Raw genomic sequence first — 11,013 nt, 5'->3', positions numbered from 1 at the left:
TCTATTACCCTCCAACCCCATGTATGATGCCTTAAATATGCACATTATTGCCTTTCATTTCCCTCATGTGTGTGACATGCCCCAAATGCTAATTGTGCCAGACACCCACCACGGATGCTAGTCCTGCACCACATTTAATAATCCATTATCATTAAATTTCTGTGTGAGATATCTAACATGCTATCAAATCTACACAAGCACAAGTATTGCTGGATACACAAGCACAAATATTGCACTCCCACCCCACAGCCGCACATTTCCACAGCTATTTCCTAGGTATGTGACACACCTAGCTGCTTGCTCAACATCATCATGCACCTGACACCCAACTTCTTGCCTCTTGCTGTCTCCTGCATGAAAATCTCTACTCATACATACCACAGAGATTGTACGTGCTTCCTGAGAAACACTCAACCAGTGCCTTTCTTTACAACACACATACATCCAACCTAGCTTTCACCAGCATGACAAACTCATCTCATTACCTTGTCCTTCATGTGTGGCGCCTAACCTGTCACCCACCTATGCATGTAATGCATCAAAACCAGCTTCCTTCTACCTCCCAGTCATGTGACAGACCTATCTCAACAAAGTCTTACTCTTCCATCTGAAGGGCAGATGCCATCTCTACACCCTCGTGCATAACAAATATACTTCAACAACTATCAGCACATATGACACAACCAGAGCCATTTCAGGCAGGCTGTAAAACCTACAGCTACAGGAGTCACTTGAATAAGAGTATATTGTGCACACTCCGTACACAGAGCCCCATGTAGTCTTTCAGCACAGTGGACCTAATTTATGCAGCAAAACCTAATTTCTGCAATGATAGTGTTTTATTCTATTACCATGCAACACCCTTTACTTCTAACCCCTCCCTATCCCCAACACCCCACCATAGCCTATAGTTAAAAGGAATCATAGATGTACACTCTATTATTTTCAACAGTGACTTTTTAAAGTGTTGTATGCAGAACTTTCCAGACAGTTTGGTTTCGCTCCCCAGGCCTGCTTCTGTGATGTTATCCAAGCAGCTTTTCTCATAGGGGTCCCATAAAGGAGAAGACCTCATAGCTGACTTCATCATCCCATTTTCCAGTTGTCCTAGTATCATCTGGAGCACTGTCCTGACAGACCAGTTTTCCTCTCTATACTTTTGGTTTCTCTTTGTGCCATGACTCCCTGGCATCACATTGTCTTGTTCCACAAAACAGCGCAGGAAACATGAACACTAATCTGTTTAACTCCCCATTGAGTGAAAATCTAGAAAGCAAAAGATAATTGCAGGTAAGTCCTAGCAGGACTGGGATGCTAAAAAAATCCAGAAACAAAATGCTGAACACGTGGCTGTAATAAAATGCAAATTCTGTGGCAAAACTGATGGATTCCATAAAACCCTGGAAAGAGTTCATAAATGAAAAAAAATCTAAGGGCTTGTTTACACAGGAAAATTAACCAGAAAATCTATACTTTTATAGTTATACTGGCATAGCTGGTATAATTCCCCAAGTGGACACTCTAATTTTGGAATATTCTGCAACAAGTACCTTTTTCCCCTTTTTGCTTTTGTTGCTTTGAAAGCTGTATCAACTAAATTGGAAAAAGGCATTCTTAATTGGGGAAAAGGGTGGCCACAAGGAAAATAATACTATTATAAATATAGCAGTACAATAATACCAGTACAGTTTGCCTTCTCCACATAGACAAACCATAAGGCAAGCATCACAACAAGCATGTATGTTAATTTCACATTTCTGAAGATATCTTTGCATTCAGAAGGTCTAGAAACACACTTATTTCAACAGTGAAAGCTGAGATGTGAAACAACATTTTTTAGCAAGAGGAGAATTCCACAGCTGGGAAATCATGGTACATGTGAAGTCTATCCATATGTTTGCAAATTAGTTATGGGGAGTATGAGATAGCGAACAGGTGCAGCTGTCTGGGGCCTAGAAAGAATGGCAATACGGTGAACACAAGGCTACAGAGCTGTCAAGCCCGATGGAATCCTTCAACCTGAACAAAGAAAGAATCCAGGTCAACAAGTTACTGCTGAATTTGTGCCTATTCCACCATCCCTCTTCTGTCTATTTCTGTCTCTTAAATGCAAAACGGAGCCTTGGATCAAGATGGAGTCTCTTATTAAAGGCTATTAGTCTGCTAACCTGGAGTGTATTGAACACACACAATACATGTCTTGAATACAAAGTTGAGAGCCTGGTTACTGGTGCTGAATGTGGTTGGGGTAATAGGAAAGGTAGCATATGTTCAAAACAATTTTGGTTATCTGACTGCTGTAATCTAGCTGAAAGAGGGTCTCTCCCATGTCTTTCTGAGCTGTGTTAGGAGCATATCCTACTCCCTGGGACATGCCAGCAATTGGAGAGACCCTGAGGAGTCTGCTGGTTAGCTCGTTATTATCGGAGTGCCTGAGATGGATGTGAGTGTTATATTTTCCCTCTTGAGGAAAACAAGTATTTTTCTGATGATGAAGATGGATATCCTATCAACTGTAAACCTGGTCCTGAATCAAGATATAATAATGGTTCAGACAGACGGTTTGGTGCTAATCATGACATTTTGGGCAAATGTACCAGCGGATGATGTCAGCTTTATCATTCAGGCAATAAATATAACCTTATTCATATTAACTGGCTGATAGCTGAATGAATGATGGTAGCTCAATAAATAATGGGCAATCCTATACACTGAGCATAAATGGCACCTTTCCGTCATGTCCCCCTCCCCATGCTCAGCTTATATCAAGAATAAGAATCATTACAAGTCTGAAAAGCATAATATAATGATACAGGTACTGATCCAGAACCTCTGTATATCTGGAATCTGATATCATAGTTGCTTTCATTAAACATTTTTTGACACTGAACTCTTAAAAATGCAAAACAGCTGTTTGGCCCCGGCATGCAAGCTTGGGGGATCTGATCTGCAAGTTACAAAGTTTCATATACAGTCTCTTCTCAACATGGATGGTTGAATATAGACAATATCAATAAGGAATATTGTGGAAAGTCTAGTCTGGAAACACTGTTAAAGCCAATGATTTATAACAATGGTGTTCATTCTCTAGCCCACAGGCCAGATCCAGCCCACAAGGCCATGTCATCTGGCCTCCAAGGCTCCCCATGGGTCTGGCAATTTGGTGGCAGAAGAGTGGGGGCAGTGTTAATTGCCACTCCACTCTGTGAAATTTCTGGCCTTGCGGAGAGCCCTGCAAGCTGGATGGCATGGCCCTGTGCATGGCTTCTGGCCATGAATCAGCTCCATGCTACACATTTCGCCCAGGGGCTCAGAAGGTTGACCGCCACTGGTGTATAGCAATATATTTCAGCATATGAGTTGGTCATCTAATTCATATAGCATTGTTTCTGCTATCTACTTGAGTGAGTGAATAATAAATAAGAAATATAAGGCAAGGCAAAGATTCCTGTTCATGCATGAATGCCTGTGTTCACACGTGCATGTGAGTGCTCCAATGGAGAACAACTGTTTATGGCTTGTTTTCAATGAGAAAATAGCTATTTCATCAATGTTTCACATAAAAACAAATGGGATTGTATGAAATGGTGCAGAACTATTCCAAATTTCTCACAAACCCAGGGTTGGGCCAGTAATGACTGCTCTAATTATTTCAGTTCAGGATAAACTGCCATAAAATAACAGAAAATGCAAAACTAGTTGCTTATGCAGAGGTGTCCCTAACCAAAGAAATTTGCTAAACTACCCCAACTCAGTACTATCCATGTGACACACTCAACTGCCTACCCCAGCTCTCCTATAAGATGTGTCCACATTAGTCATGAAGCATTGTCATGACATCAAGGCAACCATATTTCCTGAGTCTCAAAATGGGACATTCTGCTCCCCCCCTCCCCACCAGCATGCTCATTTATCTCAAAGCTCTGGTTTCAGCTACAAGCATGGGCATGTGTGTGCGGGGGGGTGAGGTGGGGGAATCCAGAATGTCGGAGGTCTCTGAAAATGGGACAGTTTGACCAAACTGCCTGGATGTCCAGGGCAGATGTTTAAAATGGGACTGTCTTGGCAAAAACAAGATACATGGTTATCCTACATGACCTCCAACTCAGTACCCCAGTCTTCAATGCACGTAACACGACTGTTATTGTGTGCCCCATCCAACACCCACCTACTTTGTGAAAAACCCCATCTACTCCCATCCTTTCCATAGATCCTTCTACTCCCACTCCTTGCCACCTCTGCAGGTGTGACAGATGCTCCTAAAACCCCAACCTAGGCTCACAAAGGGGTGTGTGTGTGCGTGTCACTTCCATCTAATGCCTGGTGTTTTTGCAAATGACAGGCTGGCTGGGAGCGGCAAAAGGAACGATTCATGGAAGCCTCAGGCTGGAAGGTGAAAAGATAATCCTGGAAAGGGATGTGGAGGAGGCAATCTCATCCCAGCCACTGCAACTCAACAGCTCCACTTCTCTATGATCTATGATAAGGAAACGTTTGTTTGTTTTTGGGGAGGGGGGGGTCTTGTAGCCCCGTGCAAAGATGCATGTGCATATGCATGTGGCTGTGAGAGTGCGGAGCTAGTGCAAGGATAGACCCCCCCTGGCACGAGTGCCAGAGTGTGGCACATGAAGCCATTTTGCTTGGCATGTGTGCCTCTGGGTGGAGGGTGGCGAAGGGGCCAGGTCTGTGCTGCCACAACATGGATCAGACCCTCGTGGCTCCCATGCCATCTGTCCTGGCACGCCAACATCTTACAAGTCGAGGTTGCAGATGTTTTGGGCATTCTGCCCCAAAACATTCCCTACCCCTGAGCTAGTGGGGGGAGGGGGCAGGGGGCAGGGCCAGATTAACCCTGCTTCTCCCACTGCCTGGCTGTGGGCTGCAGTGCAAGTAAAGACCCCTGCTTTGGCCCTAGGCAAACAAACTCATGGGCCCCTACTAAATACTATATATTTATACTACTCTTTTTCACCCAATAATTATAATATGTAAAATAAGCACAACTGGGCCCCTTCTTCACTTAGGGCCTAGTCTGCCTATGTGTTGAGCTGGCCCTAGTGGGGGGGATCTGGCTCTGAGAGTAGATGAGGGGCTGGATGAATGCCTGGAGGTGCAGGAGAGGCGGGCGCAGCGTGTGGCTGCACAGCATGTGCTATGTGACAGAGGTATAAATGTATGGAGCTGCACGGGTGGGGGGGGTGCGGGCTAGGAGTGCAGCTGTGTGTCTCTGCGGGAGACTGCATGGGTGCGGCAAGGAGCTGTGGCGTGGGGCGCGCCACCTGCTTGCACGGGCACATCCCTGCAGCAAGAGTAGCAGCTCTGCTCTCTGCAGCCTTCCCAGCCCTCCGTGCCAGCCGGCTAGAACCGGCCGACTCCAGCAGCCGGCTCTCCGCAGTCAGAATGGCTCAGCGCCTTCTCGCTCCCCCGCCCATCCCTCTCCTCCAGCTCTCCCCTGAGCTCGGGCCACCGCGCAGCAGCGCTGAATTCACTCCGAAAATGCCTACGCGGCACAGACACGCAGGCAGGGTGGCTGGGGCCAGCTTGGGGGACACGAGACGGGGGCAGGGATGGGAGAAGGAGGGAGAAAGAGTTGCTGGGAGAGATGCTTGCAAAGAACAATTTTCCCAACTGTTTACTTGGTCTAATAAAAGATATCACATCTGCCCAAAGAACCTTGTCTGCCTATGTCCTTAGACCAACACGGCTGCAATCAACAATCCTGGGAGAGATGCTGATCATTTATAACTGTTTCCACTTCCTCCCTCTCTTTTGCCCCCATTTCTTTCCCACCCTGAGCTGAAGAGATTCAAGCTATGAAGCTATGACACATTATAACTTGCCTAACCCCAGGAAGAGCACAGACCGAAGGCAGATGCTTCCTCAGCCTGATGAAGAGGGTCTGTATCTGAAAGCTTGCAAAGAAGAATTTTTCCAACTATTTTAGTTGGTCTAAATAAAAGATATCGGATTTACCCAAAGACCCTTTTCAAGCTATAAAGCTAAAACTTATCATTCGTCAACTGATGCACGGGCTGAGAGGGGAGGGGGCCAGGTATGACTTACCTATTTGCTAAATTTGGGAGGGGTGCATGCTGAGGGACCATTTGCTGTGGATTGGGAGTGATGAATTAAAAACTGAACCAGGAGGAGAGGGTTTGTTACACTGCAGAATACTGTAGTTTTCCCAGAAGAGTGGGATCTCTGTTGTTCACAGCATTTCAGAAACTAGGGTTGAAAAAACCCAGGAGTGTATACCCTGCTCTCGTGATGCACCATCCTCTGAGGATGTTGATAGATGAACCATAACAGGACTTTCCCTGCCTGATTTTGAACATTTGAGGGTTCATGGTATTAATGGTAGACAGTACCACCTCACTTGCAAGTGACAAGTAGTTTTGGGGGCACCAGTGTGGGCATATTAGAAAAAAGAGTGAGAATCTGCTGAAATTACAAGGAGAAATATAGGCAGGGAAAGAAGTGGGGATAGAGAATGAGACAGCTGCTGTTCAGATGGCACCGCAAGCAGGAGACAGGGAATAATACTCGGGAGTTAGAAAGGAAGAGGGCTTTGAAGGAATGGATAATTTGTAGGGCAGAGAGGTGGGCTGAGGCCAAAGAGCTGGTGGCTAAGGTGTTCCAAGAGCACTTGGGAGAACTTCTCTGAGGAAGTCTCTTCCACCAAGACAGAGAAGGCAGCAGGTAGGATTAGACTACAGCGTATCCTCTCTTATCTGCTTTGTCCTCCTTTTAATTTCCTGCACTCCCCTGCTGTCTTCCATTTCACTCCTTCCCTTTTTCTTTTGCTCTCTTCCCTATTCCTTTCTCCGTGGTGCTTCCTTTCCAGTCCTTTAGTCTATCAGGTCTTCTCTCTTTCTAGTTCCCTCTTTCTCTCTTGCCTTGGGAAATTTCCTTCTCTATTTCTGTCTCTTCCTCTTTTTGTTCTTGCCTCCTATTCTGTGACTCTCTCATTCGGTCTATCGATGTCTCTCCCCATTGTCTCCTGCTGCACAGTGTCCTGTGATGATGACTTGGGGTTTTGCAGAGTGGGGAGGACACTGTGATGGAGTTGCCAGGGGCTGTGTCTTTAGGGCACTGTTTCCAAAGGCCTGAGAAGGGGCAATTAACATATGCTTTGTGAAATACAGATCTCTACAGGGAGGGTTAAAGGAGAGCTCTCGTGGTGTTTTATATGTGTGCAAATGGCACTAGGTGGTTCGTTAGCTGGGGGGGTTCTTTTGAAGTGGGTCTCATTGTGGAGAGCCATCTCTCCATCAACCCCCTTTAAGGCTCCCTCCTTTCACCAAGCAAAGAGGGCTATATGTTCAGTGCCCCCTGCCTGCACTAAACAGATGGAGATGTGATGGGGGCGGGGTGTCTTTTAAATCCCCTGTTCCCCGTGGGACCAGCATCACATAAGCAGTGTTTGGGGTGGGGGGGAGTCACTGGGGTAGGGGCCAACACTGCTCCCTGTTCCTTTGGCTGCAGTCAATGCAGGTGCAGGGGAAAGGAGGAGGGTGCCTTGCAGAGAGGCCAGAAGTAGGTCAGCATAGCTGGCAGCTGCAGCTGGTGCAGTGTGATGTTGGGAAGGGATGGGGGAGGGAGGAATGACCGGAGGGGGGGAGTGGGAAAGGAGGGGGAATTGTGTGGGAGTTGCTGTGAGGAGTTGCAGGGGTGGGGAAGCCTCCGGTAGGCTGACTGCGTGCATGCCAGACACACCCCCTCTCCCCATGCCTCCCCCCACATGCACACACCTTTCCCACCATCTGTACCCCCCTCTTCCCTGCTAAGAGAAAGTGTGGATGAAATTCTGGGACTGCTTCTCCATCTCCTTGAGCTCCTGGATTGTTCCTTCTATACAGACAAAGTGCAAAGAGGGGTTGTAAACTGTCATACAGTATATTCAGTGGAGAATGAGGCCTGAGGGGAAAGAAAACAATCAGTAGAAGAAGCAAGAGACAGGTGAAGGGACAGAAAATGATGGATGGATGGAGGAGACGGAGTGAGGAAGTGAGAAAAGGCATTGGAGAGAAAGACTAAAAGAAAGAAGAGTAGATAAAAACATACGTGGAAAGAAATCTGGACACAAACAGAAACAGATGGAAAAAAACAAGGAACTAAGAAAACAAAATAAAGAGGAAGAGAGGAATAAAGAGAGGAAGAGACAGAGGAGGAAGGAAGGGAATTATATAGGAAGACAGTTACATCAATATTACAACTGCCATTTCGAAACATGCCCAATTAAAAGTGTACATTTTCATTGCCTCTACCTACATTCATGGAGCTATAGAGCTTCTGCAGCCAGCTCCTCTCCCCACAAGATCATGCTAGCTTCAAAGAAAATCAGCTAATCCTGGCCTTTAACACCAGGTACTGCAGTCTTGAGAACCCTCCCCAAAGCTAATTCAGTGCCCCTCTGGGCTGGCTCATAACATCTGCTGCTATTCCAGACCTGTCTCAATTTGCCAGCTCTCGTGATGCACCTCAGCCTTGTCATACAGCCCCACTCTACTCTCCCTGTCATGCGTTGCCACTCGCCATGATTCCCAATATCTCTGCAGATGCCCTTACTCTTCACCTGCAGCACCTCCTGCTACTCCAGCTACAAGCCCCTACATAGCTCTGCACCTCACTTCTGCCTATGGATCATACTGTTATCACTCTTAGTTTGCAGGAAAAAAAATACGTTGGAATATATTAAGCAAATCCTCATTATTTGCCCTTTTCCATTTATGACGTAGCCCTGCCTTCTGCCAGGGGAAAAATTAAAAGAGACCTAGTGCTATTGTGTATTACTTTATGGTTACTGCATCACATGAGAATGCACTTTCTTTCCCCATCATTTGCCTCGTTGCCTGTCTCTCTAGCTCTCCCTCTCTCTGCCTCTGTCCTGGTGTCCTTGTGGCAGCCACCAGCCCTTGCCTTGTGCCAGGTTTCTAGCTCTCCAGGCTGCTTAGCCAGAATCAGAATGGTGCAGTCTGCAGGCAGATACACCATCCCAGATGTCCTCTCAATCCTCCCCCCCCCATACTCAGTCCCCACTTTATCCTTTCCTGTCCTGACGCTGGCAGTGTGTCTCCTCCCCTCCCCTGTCCCTCCCCCTCCTCTCCCTGCAGTGCTCTCAGCCCTTACTGCAGTGCAATCCATCACTCCCAGCCAAGGTCTTCATGTGGGAGGGGGATCCAAATGGGGTTGGGGGTGGGCATGGGAGTGTAACCATCTCCTTTGCTAAGTAGTAAAGAAAGGCTCTCAGAATACAGACCTTTCTGGAATCAAGTCCTGCCTACTCCTAGATATTTTATTTATTTATTTATGTAGCTGCTTTGTTTTCAAAGAAAAAAATGTCCCTGCCAACATTCCAGTGAAGGTGACTGAGAGGAAACCAAGGAGACAGAGAGAAAGCAGGAGACAGAAAGACAAACCAAGAGAAGCAGAGAGCACAGAAAGAAAACAAAGCACGTACAAAGAAAAGAAGATGAACAGAGGGTGGAAAAAAGCAAGAGAGAGAAAAAGAAATAGGTACAAAAAGGAACAGAGAAAACGCAGGAAGGAAAAGGAATGAAAGAGGGGAGGACCCAAGAAATGACAGACAGCAAGAAAGAAGGAGCTAAAGAGGAGATATGCATAAAGAAAGAGGCAAAGAGAGAGGGACAGACTGATGAGAGCAGATCTTTTGCATTTTTTAATGTTCTGTTAACAGGCAAGTTTTCCTGTGGATGTAAATACTATGCACAGTCACGTTTAGATAGGATTGAAGTATTTTTTAAATTCTAAATGCAAGTACAAATTATGAATCAGGAAATTAGTAACAGATGCTAAAACACACCTCTCTTTCTCTCCTCCACTCCTGCAAGCTAGTAGGCACTTTAGAGACAGCCACAGTGACAGACCAAAGCTGTGACTGACCAAAACACCACTGAAGACTGCATTTAGGTTTGATTTCACAGGCATGTTAGTTACCAGCTTCCCTGTACCAATGCAGACATCTTGTGGAGATGTAGTTTGTGTTGGTGCAGAAGGGCTACAACCTACCTCAGTTTCAAATCGGGGTAGTTTACATTATTGCAGACTCCTAGTAGATGGACATTTTACATAAGCGCAGGGTGGTTTTCACCAATGCAATCTGTACAGGTTTCAACTACTAACATACCAGCATGGTTGTGTTTTACATTCCTTTTGTACTGGTGCATATGACTGTACACAATGAAGGGCAATAAGGAATCAGGCCCCAATGTAAATTCCATTTATACTGTTGCACAACAATATGACCCAGGTCAACTACTCCTAGAAGAGGGGTGTGAACTGGTGCAGCTGCATTGGTCAATAAAATCCAGGTGTAGACAAAGTCTTAGTGCCTCCTACAGCAAGGATTAGCAACCTAGGGGCCCTGGGCGAGATCCAGCCTATGGAGCCATTCTGTTTAGTCTGTAAAGCCTGCGCTCCTGCAGTATTTTGGCAGCAGCGGGCTGCAGCAGCATTTCAGCACCAGGCGGGCTTTACTTGCACAGCAGCCAACAGCTAGGCAGTGGGAGACGCAGCCACTGCCAGATGTGGGGAAAGTGGTGGAAAGAATGGTGGAAAGATGACAAGCAGTGGAAAGAAAGAGCAGCAGCCAGGTCAGACAGGCTAGCCTGCTTCAGACAGAGCTGGGTAATTTTGGCTCGCTGCTCCTGAAGTGGTGCTGACCCCTGTCCCGCAGAATAAAGCATCATAAAAGACCTAAAAGATAGATGAGTCTTTACATAGCTTTACTTGTGTCAGGACAGGGTACAGCTGGGTAAAACTCAAAATGTGAGTTATTACCAGGCTGTACCCACAGCACAAACCTCACCCATTATTGGTACCAAGCACTGATATTTACAGCCCTTTGTGGAAACCTGCGCAACACGTTTGTCCCTCTCCTTTCTCACCCTTTTCATCAGTAGGGCAACAGACAACAATATCATCACTAAAAGGGATGTTGCCAGCTTGGCATATTTTGAAAATGATCTGTAATGGTTTATGAGTATATAATTT

The sequence above is a fragment of the Gavialis gangeticus genome, unplaced genomic scaffold (assembly GCF_001723915.1).
Source record: "Gavialis gangeticus isolate Ggan-Ray unplaced genomic scaffold, GavGan_comp1, whole genome shotgun sequence".
Taxonomy (NCBI): Eukaryota; Metazoa; Chordata; order Crocodylia; family Gavialidae; genus Gavialis; species Gavialis gangeticus.
The sequence above is the reverse complement of the archived record's forward strand: the minus strand, read 5'-3'. Positions refer to the sequence as shown.